We start from the raw sequence: 16,489 nt of genomic DNA, 5'->3' as shown, positions 1-16,489 counted from the left end.
GGAATAAAGACATATTTAATGAAAATTAAGTATAAAAGGGTTTGGACATTAATTAAAATCATAAAAGTGTTACATTGGGATCCCAAACATTGTTTTAAAATATATTTACAAATCAAAAGTTAGTGTATAGTCGACCTAACCGACAAAACTAAACGTTTATAACATGTTCCTCAAAACAACCCTAGTCGTGGCGGCCAGGTAGGCCAAACATGTACGCACCACTCCATGCCCTCATACTCATGGTTGATCGACCTTTTCCTTGCCCTTACTTGCGCCACAAAGCACCCGTGAACCGAGGCCCAGGAAGAAAGCTTCACAGCACAACATATAATTATTTATTTCAACAAATGCATAACTTTAAACAGATAACACAAACTATTCACATAGCGGCCTATGCCGACCACGATGCAATACCAGGCACCGGGTTCAAGGTACTTACCAAACGGGTGAGTACATCACCCTAGATGGTCATGCGATGGCGGCCGGCATTCAACATGCGAATTGCTGTTTGGCCGGCATTCAACATGCTTGTTGCCATTTCCGGCCATCACCGATCCTGCCCTTCGCCGATCCTGGCCTTTTCCGATCAGTCATAATCGCACAACATGGCATAACAATTATATATACTCATACATAGCATTAACCACAAATAGTCGTGCCATGCCCTGCTCTATGGACACAAACAATTTTCTTACATGTGTTTCGAGCTGACCGAATAGCATGATCCTGAGCACGATCCTCTAAACTCGAGCCTTAGAAGTAAAATCTAGTCACAACGCAATAATAATAAATATCCATCAAACCTTAAACCAATTAAAACTTTGGAATAATATTCTAGCCTCCGGGACCTTGAATTCTACTAAATCAAGTAGTAGAATCCTTCCCTAGCCTTTAGGTTTGAGTTCTCAAGTTGGCTTGTTTTGGCTATTTTCTTCAATCAGAGCAGCGGCCTAGCCCTTAAGGGCCACAGTGCGCTACAAGTTAGAGAGCCTCAAGGCTCTCTTCTAGGGGACACGGGCCACGACACACCCTAACCTTTGCCGCTGTGCCTGGGCATTTCAGGAACCCTCCAGGGCCTTCTCACGCACACGGGCCGCGACGCCTGAAAAACAGGGTTGTGTCTTGAGCCCAAAACCCAAGGATCCCCAAGGTTTTCACTGAATTTTCCTTAGCTAAATTTACAAAAATTCATCCTAACTGCAGTCCCATGCCACAAGTGAGTTTAAAACTCTCAGCAACACAGCCTAGGAATAATTTTTAACCCATGAATGAGCCAACAAACTTATCATAAATCAAAACTAAAACAAAAGTCTAAACCCCAGCCAAAGTCTAAACTAATCAGAAAATCCTCCAGCAAAATAGGTTATAACCCTTACCTTGATCACAATTTCAGCGCTGAGCTGTTCCTCTAGTAATCCTAGCTTGATTCCCTAGTCCCCAAGCTTCAAATCCTCAACTTCTGCACCAATTCTCCATGAGTTTCACTAGACTTCTATGCACACCAAGAGAGAGAGAGAGAACCGAAGAGAGAGAGAGAGAGAGAGAGAGAGAGAGAGAGAGAGAGAGAGAGAGAGAGAGAGAGAGTTGTTGAGTGTCTTGATGTTTTCTGGTTAGTTATGAAGTTTTCCTAAGTATATCTCTTAACACAAAAGAACTAAATGCCCCTAAACTAACCTTAGCCTTTCATTACCTTTAAGGGCGAACTCGTCATCTACCGCATTTCCCGCTAATCCCCAAGTGGTCCTATAAACTCCCAATAAATCCCGACATACCCATTTATTCACCAAATAACTACCCGTTACCCGATAAATCCCGAATATTTGCTAAGTTTCCAAAATACCCCTCGGCTCACCCCGAGCTGGGTATTTAACCCCGTTGTGACTATTTTGCTAATTCACTCACTAGGATCGTCTCGGACCACACATCTCAAATATATCCCCATAACAATGGGGTCTCACTAACAACACATACATAATTACATTTATGCCCTTAACAGGCCAAAATTACAAACATGTCCCAATTTACATAAATGGCCCACATGCATATTTAATACACATAAACATGCATATTTAGTCACATTACCACACAAATCATTTATATCATATAATCACACGTATAATTCATTAATCGCACATACAATTCCAATCAGGCCCTCCAGGCACTATAATCAAGGCACTCAACCTTAATAACAAATTCGACACGTCACAACTATCCCCTCCTTATTAAAATTTCATCCTCGAAATTTATTCAAACATCTCTGGATACTAATTCTGCAAACCTGACTATAACTCCAGAGTCAGGTCCTTTACCTTGCCACTTCTTTGTAACACCTTCACAAGAAGGATTGTCTTAATCTGTATGACTTTATCTCTTTATTAAGAATTTCCACTGTCTTTTCCATACACAATAAGTTTCACTGAATTTCGAGGGTCTCCTCACCCAATCAGGGGTCATACTCGACACCCCTTTCCTTAATATTGGCACTAGTAACACCTTATGAGCCTCTACCCATGCTGGGGTAAGGCTAATATATAGGCCCCTAGCCTAATCCTTATTAGGATCTCTCAAATATATCAAATCTAGAGTCAAACTCCTCTTTCTTTTCTGAACCATCTTATCCTTGTTAGTTCATAATACTCGGGGAAATGCAAGGTCTCCAATCTTGGAACTCCACGTTCCCATATTTATATTTGCGAACTCTTATGTCCTTTCAATAATGCAGACACTACTGCCTTAACAATCCTTAATAATTTCACTGGTCCTCTGAGCCAATTCTGAACCAGGATACTTCCTGTCCCTAGTTTCATTTTCCCAGAATAAGTACTTATCGTTCCCAATCTCACAATATCTTACTCAAAGCCACTCTAGCCATCGACCGAAATTCATCACCGTGACAATCCACTCCCAGGATCATATTTACCTTAAGGTCCCAAAACTCACATATTCGAAGTAAACACACTCAAAGTCTGAGTTATTCCTTCAGGTTATCAGTTTGTCTGAAGGTAACCATTAATTCCAAATCCCAATCTTATACTCATTGCCCTCTATGACCCTTTTCCAACCGGGGAACCTAAGGGTCTCAATCTGACACTATCGAATTTGGTGTCCAATGGAGACGTACAGTCTCCTTTTGTACACACTCCCTCTTGTGATATCTCACTCACACCGACCATAGTGTGTTAACCCAATAGGTCAAGTCACAACTTTTCACATCCACTCACCCCATCTGCAATTTGAGGTGATCCACCCTTAGGGTCCATAATTATATTCCTCCATACTAACTCCAGGATACCTTAGAGTCATAATAGCACTTCTGGCTTATCATCTCTCACTTACTAAAAAAATTAGGTCGTGCGCCTCCTAGTATACAAATTTCGATCTTAACACCCATTCAAACTTCCTAGATACAACAAACGTAAGGGGTAACCCAAGGCTCATCCCGAATCTTCCCCTCAACGCCAGCATCCATCAGACCACTCATCTTATCTAAATATCTTAACCTATCCATGCCAAATTAGTAGGATTCTTAACCATTCCTACAAGATCTTTTTTCTGTGTTTCATCATTATTCATAGAAGTATATCTGCCAATTATCAATCACGGGTTCCAAACCAATTATGGTCGTTACTCCACCCTAACCGTGGCTAATCGACATTACTGTCAACTCGACATCCTATGTAGAAAATCCAAGTCCTTATCCCTTTACCCACTGTGAGGTACAAACAATCACTCTTTCATTTTACGCATGGGAGCCCCCTTCCTAGTCCTTGACGCGCCACATTATAACTCCACATTTTAAACAAGGACAATGTCTATTGTGCTGTCCTCATGTGGCAGTCCATCACATGCATATTTAATACCATGGCGTGCTAACCAACCTTTATTCCAATTTCTGGAAATCCAGTACACAACTATCCATTCAGACAAACTTTAGGTTCTTACTTTACTTCAGTCAAGGTATGATTGTCCTCGAAGATGCTTCCAGTAGTAGCCGATGTGTCTTACCGGTCTCACCGTGCTTCTCACCCCTGAGGTGTTCCCTTATCAATTTCCTTATGGTTTCTATCTTAACTACATCAAGCATGATCCCATATTTTCCAATAACGTGGCCTTAAATATCCTTTGGAGAAATCAGAACCTATCCCTTCCGGAACCTTACCTGTAAACTTCGCCTCCTCAGCCTCAGTAGTATTAGCGAAAATGTTACTCGTGTTCTATTTCTAACCAGAAGTAGTCTAAAACATTCTCAATCAATCCAACATGAATTGTCTATACCATTCATGTACTCTCTGCGTGTCGAATTTACATAGGTCGTTGGAGCATTGGTCAATTCAAGAGCCTTTAATAAAAACCCATCATATCATACTTGGTGCGAGAGGTAATTCCTGAAATGTCTCTTTCCTTGATCCTCAGCTGGTAATAACCAAATCTAGGGTCAATTCTTGAGAACACTGTCCTACCTTTGCAATCAGGCAATGAATCCTTCATTCTTGACAATGGATACCTATTTTTAACAATTACTTTATTTGGCTATCCATATGCAGTACACATTCTCGAAGACTTGGCCTTCTTCTTGACAAACAGTGTTGATGTGTCCCATGATGAGGTGCTCCATCTGATCAACCCTCAAGTCAAATAACTTCTTCAACTAAACCTTTAATTCTTTCTTCTCAACTAGTGTCATTCTTCATTATGTCCCTGATACCGGTTCTATCCCTTTCTTAATCCTGTAGCATACTCAATTCCTTGACGTGACAACAATCCCAACGAATCCTTGTGAACCCATCTGAAACCTTACTGGCTGATCCAATTTTCATCAAGTCTAACTGATACAACCCTAGTGGTACCATTCACAGTAGCTAGGCATCCCGTAACCGCAACAGGGTCCTTTCCTTTTAAATTCAAAAGTCACCATCATTTCTTACAATCCATGATTGTCACTTACTTAGTAGATTAATCCATACTCAGGATCATATCAAATACTCCGTTGTACAATAATTTTAGCTCGAGTTATTCACTCACTTCGGTTACAGCTGACAAATAAATATAGGGAGAAATAACCAAGGGAAAGCAACTCCAGTTTCACATGGGCACGTGTGGTGTTAGGCGTCCTGGGTTTAATCCAAGCTCCAGACATGAAGGTTGTGAAGCGCGAGCTCATAATATTCAAACAGTTGTCAAAGTACGAGCTAGCAGAGATACCCGGCTCGTGGTATCTCAGATATATTGCGTACCCGTGGATCCCCAAAGACTCGGGAACTTTTATACGATTATTTATGACCAGCCTGTCATATTTAATGTCCTAGATATTAGGAGATCATTTATTTTGTGATAAAATCATATCCCAGTATAAATGGGAATTGTTTGTATTAAATGTAATAAATATGTAAATCCGTGATTGACTCACCCGGTCACCCAAACCTGTCCATGGAATTTCTCTATAAATACTGGAAATATTGGACAGAGAAGGGGACCATTATTCTGTAATACTGAAACTCTGCCAAATAGAGAGAGAAACAACAATAATATAGACTCGTGGACTAGGTGGATTTTAACCACTGGACCACGTAAAAGATTTGTGTTCTTGTGAATTCATTTCATTTCTTTTTATTACGGTTTATTACTAAGCACTAATCTACCTTATTATTTCTTAATACACTGTTGGCAAAAAACCACGTCAACAGTTTGGTGATTTCATTGAGAGGGAAATTAGTGCTTCGTCAGAATCCCAGTCGAATCTCATCATGGTGCTCACTCGCTCAATGCACGACAATGAGATAGAACAGCTTGGTGGGCAGGAGGCCCATCAAACCGCTATTTTGAACGAGCATGGCCCTGAAGTCTAGCAACGTCTGGGAAAACAACCGGCTGGTCATGGAGAAACTGAGCGTTCGACGTCATTACCACCGAATCCAAACCCAGACTACTTAACTACCGTTGAGTTGGAAAATATCCAGTTAAGAAGCCATCTTGCTAGGGCAAACAGGAAAATTGAGGAGGTTTTGGCTCGGTTACCCCCCTTGCAACCAACGTTAATGTCGGAAAGAGGAAAAGTGGGTCTCACAAGTCCCATAGGAATAATCGATCCAAACTAAGGCGATCATTCAAAACTGCCACCCCAAGTTCTGTGCCTACAGGGCGAGACCGCCAGAATGCCTACCCCAATGGCCCTTGTAGGGGTCATCAGCATATCAGTCGATCGGTTAGAACCGCAACCCCAAGTTTGGTGCCTCCTTCCCAAGTACCTACGAATGCCCATGGCAACCCACGAGGAGGGGTTGGGATAGGCTCATAGAGACAAAATGTTCCAGCAAACCCTCCTACGTCACGATCAGATCGTCAGGAGCATAGAGCTAGGAATAACGGGGCAGAACAGAGGCGGGCCAATTTAGTTCGCCTTGATGGGACAAGGATTGCCTCACCAGTAAGGCATCCCTTGTCACCTATTAGACATCCAACACCATCTCAACCTACACGAGACATTCCTGCTTATGGAGACAGTAGGAGAAATCCTCCTCCGTTTGCCCATACTTATGTCCCACAGACATGTGTTGGGAATCCAGATCCAAGGCGTCAGCCGCGAGCTGTAAGCTTCACAAACGGAAGTTATTGGACTGAAATTCGTCGAAGTGGTAGGTCCGAGGGCGATATGAGAAATCATATAAGTTCGGGACAAAGCCCTCGATACGATTCACAACCTGATCTGCGTGATCGCCTGAATTCGCAAAGAAGAAATTCAGCTCGGGATGAGGGTGTTAGTTATCCTCGTCAAGAGGGAGGTACTTCCACAGTACGTGATAATGGGAATACACCAAAAAACCAAGCTCAAGCTTGGAGGGACAATAACCCATCAAATGTGTACGATAGGATGGGAGTTGTTGAATAGCCCCAAAATAACCTAGGGACCAGGGACCAAACTCTCGAGAGACTAGCTCAGATGGAGGATCAAATGAAGAAGCTTCTATTTGTAAAAGATAAAGACGATTGTGACTCAGAGGATGAGCTCAAGCTTTTTGCTCCAAATATTGCGGTTGCCACATATCTGGTGGGCTTTAGAATGCCACACTTGTCAAAGTTTGATGAAGATGGGGATCCATATGATCACCTTGGGATGTTTAACACCATGATGATGGCCCATAACATCAGACTCGATCTAAGGTGCTTTTTATTCCCCACAAATCTGATTGGGCCAGCCAAGCAGTGGTTTAAACAATACAAGAGGCATTCAATTAGCTAGTGGAAGAAGTTTTCTGTTGATTTCAAGAGAGCATTCATGGCTTCCTAGATAGCTCGGGTTAAGGCTGATTCATTAGCTAATGTAAAGATGCAACCTTGCGAATTGTTGAAGGAATATCTAAGTAGGTTTGCCAATGTCGCTGCACGAGCTAAAGGCACCGAAGACAGCTCCAAGCTCATGGCAATGAGGACGGGAATCCTTGTTGGAGGCGACTTGTGGCAAGAATTGCAGAGAAAATGAGTTAATAGTGTGGATGAGTTCTTGGCACGAGCTCAAAGATGGATTAACTTGGAAAAGGCGCAAGCTTCCGTCCCAGGAACCAGCCAGATCCCTGTCCAGCCCGTTGGAGCGATAACGGACATTGCAGCTATGGCTCAAACTGTTACCCAGAATAACCAAGGGGGGAGTAACAAAAGGAAGGGAAATGGTGAGGGAGACTAGAGAGGAACAAAGAAAAATAAATCTGGGGAGAAATTCAAGCAAGTTTATGCCACTTATATCGACCTCACAGATACTATGGAGCACATTTTCATAGAAAATCTTACTCGCCTTCCATGGAAAAAGCCAGAACCGTTGAAAAATCAAAGAGTGAAGAGAGATCCTTCAAAGTTCTACTGATTTCATAATGATATTGGTCATAACACTAATGACTACCGACAGCTAAAGGATGAGATCGAAACTCTTATTAGAGCAGGTCATTTGGCCTAGTACGCTCGAAATCGGGTGGTCCCTAATCAGCCCACTGGACAAAACCCTTCGTCAGCTCTTGAAGCTCCAGTCAATCAAACTAGAGCTCAACCAAATCAAGACGATCCTCCTCCGATAATAGGAGAAGATATAACCACCATTTTGGGAGGACCTCATCTGGTAGGAACGAGCAGAGGAGCCTAGAAGAGGTATATTAATGAACTGAAATCTCACAACGGAGTGGAATTCATCCCAGAACAGCGGTTATCGAAACAACAACGATTGGAAAAACAACCAATCATTTTTACAGAAGAGGATGCTAGCCACGTCCAATTCCCACATAACAGTCCTTTGGTCATAACTGTTCAACTCGCTAACCGGAGGGTACGGAGGACACTAGTAGATAATGGGAGTTCAGTGAATCTACTTTTTAGATCTACCTTGGAAAAAATGGGGTTGTCTGTCACAGAACTGAAGGCGACCTCAATGACTCTGTACGGATTTTCTGGCGAAGGATCAGCAACCATCGGGACGATCGAATTAGTGGTAACATTGGGAGAAGGCTCGCAAAATGTCTCCAAGTTACTTGAGTTTGTTGTGATCGACTATCCAGCTGCATACAATGCAATTTTGGGTCGACTGGCACTGATGGCATTTAAAGCCATAACTTCTATCCGCCACCTAGCAATATAATTCCCCTCAGCTGTGGGAATATGCACCATTAGAGTTGATGAACTCACTGCCAGAGAATGCTATAACATTTCTATGAAGGGAAAATCACAAACCGAGCAGCAAATATGGTCATAAGTGACGGAGGTGAGGAGTCCCTAGGAGTAGAAGGTACTTATGGGACTAAAAAACCTCAATAAGCAGAGGATAGTGACGTCGCTCCACGTGAAGACATTGACCCATGAATGGGCGAAGACAGGTCAGAGCTCCAGGCCATTGAGGAGCTCGAGGAAGTAAGTATAGACCCCAAAGAAGCTTCAAGAGTTGTTAAGATTGGAAAAAATCTTGATGATGAAAGGAAGAAGGAGCTGATCAATTTCTTACAAAAGAATTTGGACGTCTTCACCTGGTCACATGAAGACATGGTGGGAATAAGCCCGAGTATAATCATGCACACTCTAAACCTGGACAAGAACGTGCCTGCAAAGTCCAAAAAATAGAGGCGTTTGGGAACAGGCCGAGCTGAAGCACCGGAGGAAGAAGTAGCTCGATTGCTAAAGTGCAGGTTTATTCGTGAAGTAAAATACCTGATTTAGGTTTCCAATCCCGTGCTGGTCCCAAATTCAAATGGGAAATGGAGGACCTACATCGATTTCTCCGACCTGAACAAAGCTTGCCCCAAGGATTGCTTTCCATTACCAAGGATTGATCAATTGGTAGACGCCACGACAGGTCACGAGCTCATGTCCTTCATGGATGCGTATTCTGGGTATAACCAGATTGTGATGAATCCTGCGGACCAGGAACATACTAGCTTCATGACCCCAACAGACATATATTGTTATAAAGTCATGCCCTTCAGGATGAAGAATGCCAGAGCTACATATCAACAGTTAGTCAACAAAATGTTTCCTAATCAGATAAGGAGAAATATGGAAGTGTATGTCGATGATATGCTTGTCAAATCCAAGATTGCCGATAACCATGTATCCAATTTGAAAGAATGTTTTGAAATTTTAAGGAAGTATGCCATGAGGTTGAACCCCGAGAAGTTTACTTTCGGAGTAGCATCGGGAAAATTTCTGGGATCCATAGTCAATACGAGGGGGATAGAATAAAATTAGGTCATTGTTAGAAATGCCCTCACCCAGGTCGTGTAAAGAAGTTCAAAGCCTGATTGGAAAAGGGGCAGCTTTGAATAATTTTATTTCAAAATCCATTGACAAGTGCCTGCATTTCTACAACTTGCTCAGAGGAAACAAGAAATTTGAATGGACTGAGGAGTGCGAGTAGGCATTCCTCAACCTAAAAATGCACTTGGCCGAGCCCCCAGTATTGTCTAAACCTATGTCTGGAGAACCTCTATTCCTTTATTTGGCCATGACAGAAAATGTAATTAGTGCCGTGTTAGTTCGAGAAAAAGACCGTGTTAAAAAGCCGATGTATTATATAAGTAAGAGACTTCTCAGAGCTGAATCACGGTATCCACTGATAGAAAAGATGGCATTTTATCTGATATTGGCTTCCAGGATGCTCCGACCATATTTGTAGTCCCATTCAAACAACGCCATGACCGACCAACCTTTAAGGCAGGTGTTGCAAAAACCTGAAACGTTGGGACGTCTTTTAAAATGGGCAGTTGAACTCAACTAGTTTGAGATATTGTATGTGCCACAGACCTCAATCAAAAGTCAGGCCCTTGCTAATTTTATGGCTGAATGCACCAGATTTCAAGAGGAGTTTTTGAAGGAACTGGTGCAAGAGGTGTGGAAAATATTCGTAGATGGATCATCGAACGAGAATGGATCAGGAGCTGGGATCATATTAATCTCCCCAGAAGGGCATCGATTCCATGCAGCTCTAAGATTTAGATTTGAAGCATCTAACAATGAAGCCGAATATGAGGCCTTACTAGTTGGACTGAGAGTGGTGAAGGAGCTCAAAGCGGCTGTCCAGTGTTATAGCAATTCTCAGCTCGTGGTTAATCAGGTGTTGGTAGAGTATCAAGCTCGAGGCACCAAGATGGTGGCTTACCTAGCTAAGGTGATGCTAGCAGAATTTGAGTACAGTACTATTGAACAGATACCTCGCGAGCAGAATTCTAATGCTGATGCTTTGGCAAGGCTTGCCACCACCAATGAAGCTGAGACTTTCAATGTAGTGCCAGTAAAGTTTTTGGAGGGTTTGAGCGTGACATAAAAAATGGTAGAGGTCGAGATGATCGACACAAGACTGGCCTGGATGACCCCCATAATGGAATACCTCACAATAGGAAGGTTACTTGAGGATAGAAAGGATGCAAAAAGAATGCTATAATCAAGCTTCGAGGTATGTGATAGTACATGGGACATTGTACCGACGTGGTCATTCATTGCCTCTCCTACAGTGTGTTATGCCTGAGGAGGCTAAAACCATTTTTCAGGAAGTGCATGAAGGCTTTTGTGGAGATCATGCTGGGGGGAAAAGCCTAGCACTGAAACTATTGAGGCAGGGCTATTTTTGGCCCACTTTAACAAAAGACTCCACTCTTATGTTCATAAATGCGACAAATTCCAGCGCTTTTCCATAGTTGCTCGAGCTGCTCCAGTCGAGCTAATGATGATCTCATCCCCATGGCCATTTGCGGTGTGGGGAATCAACCTAATAGGGTCCTACCTATGGGCAAGGGAGGAGTTCGTTATGCGGTGGTGGCAATCGACTATTTCACGAAGTGGGTAGAAGTCGAGCCTTTGGCAACCATCACTTCAAAGAAAGTCCTGGATTTTGTGGTGAAGAGTATTGTATGTCGGTTTGTGCTTCCTAAAATGATCGTGTCAGACAATGGGCACAGTTTGACAGTGATCTCTTCACTAACTTCTGTGAAAAATACGGAGTTATTAAGAGCTTCTCCTCAGTAGCGTATCCACAGGCCAATGGACATGTCGAGGCTGTGAACAAAACCCTAAAGGCAAGCCTTAAGAAGAGGTTTGATGAGGCCAAAGAAGAATGGCCCAAACAGCTCCCGCAAGTACTTTGGGCATACCGAACTTCTCATAGGGACACACTCCTTTCTCCTTAGCTTTTGGAAGCGAGGTCGTCCTTCCATTCAAAGCCATGGTAACCACTCATAGGCAAAGGACATTTAGCCAGGAACAGAATGATGAATAACTTAACACATCTCTTGAACTGATTGATGAGAAACGAGAGGATTCGCAGTTACAGCTCGCCCATTATCAACAAAAAATCACTCATTACTTTAATTCTAAAGTCAAGAGGCGTAGTTTGGGATTGGGCGACCTGGTTCTCCGAAGGGTCTTTCTGGAAAATAAGGATCCCAAGGATGGTGTCTTGGGCTCGAACTAGGAGGGACCGTATCAGATCATGGAGATTCTGCGTGAAGGAACCTTCAAGATAGCTCGACTGAATGAGGAGATAGTCCCACGGACATGGAACGCCATGCATTTAAAAAAGTATTATCAGTAGTACCATCATCCATGTAAGGCTTAAGTGTAAAATCCATTTGATTAAATAATAGATGGATTTTTAAATAATTTTTCTTGTTAAGATTGCATTAGCTCTCATATTTAATGTTTGTAAAAGCAACTGAGAAAGTTTCTACATTCTGGTTACTTGGGGGGCATATAACCCAAGATGGGTCAGGGTAAGATCATTGGATAAGTTGAAATTACTTAAAACCCTAGATACAACCAGGTCCGAAACTTAGAAGCTTGGAAAATTGATTATTCGATGACTTTTTAAGAGCTCGAGATGTCAATAAACCTAGCACGAACTAAGTTTAAATTACTTAAAACCCTGGATACAACTAGGTCCGAAACTTAGAAACTTGGAAAATTGAGTATTCGATGGCTTTTTAAGAGCTTGAGATGTCAATAAACCTAGCATGCACTTAGTTTTAATCATTTAAAACCCTGGATACAACCAGGTCCAAAACTTGGAAAGTTAGAAAAATTGTTTAATATCAAGGGCTTTTTAAAGCTCGACTTATCAATAAACCTAACACGAACTAAGTTTAAATTATTTAAAATCTCGGATATAACCGGGTTCAAGGCCTGATTCTTAACATGTATGATATAAATCAATACATAAAATTTGGATATAACCGAGCTCAAAATATCTATCCCGATCTGAAAATTGATTCCTAAAATCTCGAATGTACAAGTCTAAGAAGTCATAAACATGAGAGATAATAAAGGAAAGATAAATAGATAAAAAGTTAGATATATAAATTGAAAATAAAATTATCCCGAGGAGAAAAACCTCGAACTGAGCCCAAAGGAAATTGTTTACAAACAAATAAAAAAAACCCCAAAAGGAAAAATGGTGTCACTGAGCTCCTCTAGGTCACTCTAAGGATGTAACCTCCTCACTATCATGCTCGCCCACTGCAGAAGCATCCCCCATTTCTGACGGTTCTTGCAAAATCCGAGCCTTGGATTTTTCAAGTTATGGATCCCATAGCTCGGGAGCCATGAAAGAAAAGTTCCCATCCTGTTTAAAGGCCCAGCAATGGTACAACATATACTCCATGGATGACAATGAGGCTGCCCTCTCTTCTTTGATCGCAGCCTTGCCCTCGACTAGTTTAGCTTTGGCTCCATCAACCTCGACCTGAAGTTGTGCATTTTGAGCCTAGAGGGCAGTCAAGGCAGTCTTCACAGCCAACTTGCTTTCTTGGGACGAGGCAAGAGCAGCCTTGGCCTCATGTTTGTTTTTATGAGTAGCCACCAAGACAGTTTTGGCGACCTGCTCGGCTTCTTGAGCGACAGTCAAGGCAGTATTGGCGGCATTTAATTCTTCCCGGAGCTCATCATTTCTAGCCCTAGCATGGGCTACACTATGATATTGAGCCAAGACAGACTGCAAAGTAACAAGGCAAGTCAGATTTATCCTTAGACGCAATAAAAAGAAAGATGTCACCAAGGAAGGGTAACTTATAGTAAGGTTCATCCCCATATCTGACTCCAGAACGTTCTCTGGGCTCCGCTCCTCAATAGTCATCAAATCTCTCGAGCTGGCACTATAGGTGTGCCCCTACCATATGGCTCGCCGTCTCGTAAATGATTCCACGAAAGACTTCAGGGATTTTCTCTAGATCCTGGGGATCTACTGGTATTCGGACGGTCGCAACTGGGACAGGGGGAGCTGGAGGATCTCCATGTATCACTTGGGCTTAAGGAGGGGAAAATCGGGGTGGAGGAGGAGGAAAAGGAACCCTCCTATCGACAACAGAAGACACTGGAGCTGTCGAGCTCATGCTTTTCCCCTTAACAGGGGGTTTTGAGGCATTTCCTGCTGTCGGAGGGGCCTTTTTCGTAAACCTGGGCCTCTTCACAACGGGGCCCGAGCCAGTTTTCCCAGCCTGGAAGGCAGTACAGAGGTGTTGAGTCTAGTTTTATGTTGTGTTGTGTTTAGGTTGTGTTTTAGGTAGCTTTAATTAATATTTTTTGTTGTTGTTTAGTGCAGTATTATGCTTGGTTTTTGCATGTTTTCAGGTTTTAGCTTATAAATATAGGAAAAGAACAATTGGAGCAAATTGGCAGAAAAATGATGAAAATTTGGCTTTTTGGTATTGATTCCGTGAAAAGATGAATCCTCAAGCAATTTTATGGCTTCGGTGAATTTTCGGGACCAAAAGAACAAAAATTGAAGAAATTGTTAAGGGCCGCAGCGCTATGATGCTGAGTCGTGACCCGCTCCCAGGCAGAAAGCATTTTTTTTCAGAAAGTTGTTAAGGGTCGTGGCGCGCCTAGTTTTGTCTGCCCAGAAAATTGACACGGGCCGCGGCCCTTCTTACACCATGTCACGGCCCACATTGCTTCTGACGAAAAAATTAGGTTTTAAACGTAATTTCGAGAGGAGAGAAAGGGGACTTTTTGAGAGGACGATTTTGGGAGCAAGGAATACATCGTGGATCATCTCCATTTACTCTTTAGAGTTCTTTTTCTTTTACCTTAGAATTCTATGTTATTTTCATTGTTGTTTATGTTTAGAATTATGATTATGAACTAATTTTAGTTTCTAGGGTTTTTAATGTAATCACTTGGATCTTTGTTATTTTCTATGAGGATTTCATGATTCTTTCTTCACTTCTATTCTAAATTATTTGATCTGTTCTTATGCTTGTGAATGCTTGATCACCATTTCCATGATTTTATGATTTTGATTCATAATCTGAAAAGTGAGAATTGGATTATGCTATGATTGAATAATCACAATTTCATAATGGATGAAAATACCTATATGAATTGTGTAGTTTTAGGATTATTGTGTTCAAAGCCTTTTATGTGTTGGAATTTATCATAGGAATGTAGAAAATTCACATGTAAATTGAGTTCTTTGTTTCATGAAAAAGAGCAAGAATTGTTTTTGTTAATCCACTATTAGTTTAGGAAGAAGAATTGTGAAGTCTAATTAGTGAAATAATAAAGTGAATAGTTGATGAAATTAAAATCCCTAGTTCTTTATTCTTGAAGTTTTACAATTATTTGCTTTCTTTCATAGTGTTATTTTATGTTTATTGCTTTTGTTATTTTAATATTTTTGAAACCAATTTATTTTTGACCAAATAGAAATAGAAAATTAATTTATTGGCAATTAGTAAATCAATCTCTGTGAGAACGATCTTTACTTATCATTGTATTACTTGTGTCGATTATGTATACTTGCGTATTAATTTTAGCGAACAAGTTTTTGGCGCCGTTGCCGGGGATTGATTTTTATTAATATCAATACAATTAATTTTTATTCTAATTTGGTTTTTTTGTGTTAATTGTCTCTAACTGTTGTGTTTGAGAATCTTAATTTCAGGTGCCAATTGGTATATGCGACATCAAGGGACTGGCAATATTTTGCCCATTAGTTCTGAAATTGAGAGGCTTGCAGGCAGAACAGAAAGCAGAAACGGTTAGCAGAGATGGCCCAAAATTAGGGCAATGGGTTGAATGGGGATCTGGCTGAGCCAGCAATTCGCACACTCAGAGACTATGTACTCCCCACTATTATTGGAGTACAATCATGCATCCAACCGCCGGCATATGCAGCAAATAATTTTGAAATTAAGCCAGTGATTCTGCAAATGGTCCAGTCTATTGTCCAGTTTGGTGGACTCCCTACTGAGGGTCCCAATACACACATAGTCAATTTCCTGGAGCTTTGTGGAACTTTTAAATATAATGGGGTCACCGACGATGCTATTAGACTGAGATTTTTCCTGTTCTCACTGTGGGATCTAAAAGTTGGTTGAACTCTCTTCAAGCCAACTCAATCACTACATGGGAGGCATTAGCTCTAAAATTTCTTGCTAAATTTTTCCCTCCATCCAAGGCTACAAAGTTATGATGGGAAATTAATAACTTCTCTCAATTTGATAGAGAGTCTCTTTATGATGCATGGGAGAGGTTTAAGGAGCTTTTGAGGAAGTGTCCTCATCATGGGATGGAAAAATGGATGCTAGTCCATAATTTTTACAACAGTTTGTGTGGGATGACTCGCACCATTATTGATGCTGCAGTAGGTGGTGCTTTCATGAGCAAGAGTGCTGATGAGGCTTATGAATTGCTTGAAGAAATGGCCATGAATAACTATTAGTGGCCTAGTGAACGAGATAGAAATAAGAAGGTAGCTGGTATGCATGAGCTGGATGCTATTACCACTCTCACTGCTCAGGTTGCATTATTGACCAAGCAACTGAAACAAAATTCTATGGCCACTCAAGTTGTAGAGTCCAAGAACTTTACTTAGCTAATATTTAGTAGTATTATAGTATGTATAGTATTATCTTTGTTACTGTGGATTTTTGGTTCAGACCGAGAATTATTTGGACACTCATAGTAGTACTTATAGATTTTCTAAGTTTAACCTATAGTTTAAGAATATTAAGTATAACCTAAGGTTTGA

General features: G+C 41.5%; 1 non-coding gene across 1 annotated transcript; it reads right to left on the bottom strand.

Moving 5' to 3' along the window:
- Positions 1-15,921: 15,921 nt before the first annotated feature.
- LOC133787691 (small nucleolar RNA R71) lies at positions 15,922-16,029 on the bottom strand. Its single transcript, XR_009872695.1, has one exon. It is a non-coding gene; the product is annotated as a small nucleolar RNA R71 (small nucleolar RNA).
- Positions 16,030-16,489: the final 460 nt, after the last annotated feature.

This window comes from Humulus lupulus, chromosome 6 (genome assembly GCF_963169125.1).
Source record: "Humulus lupulus chromosome 6, drHumLupu1.1, whole genome shotgun sequence".
In the NCBI taxonomy this organism is placed as follows: domain Eukaryota; kingdom Viridiplantae; phylum Streptophyta; class Magnoliopsida; order Rosales; family Cannabaceae; genus Humulus; species Humulus lupulus.
The sequence above is the reverse complement of the archived record's forward strand: the minus strand, read 5'-3'. Positions and strand labels throughout refer to the sequence as shown.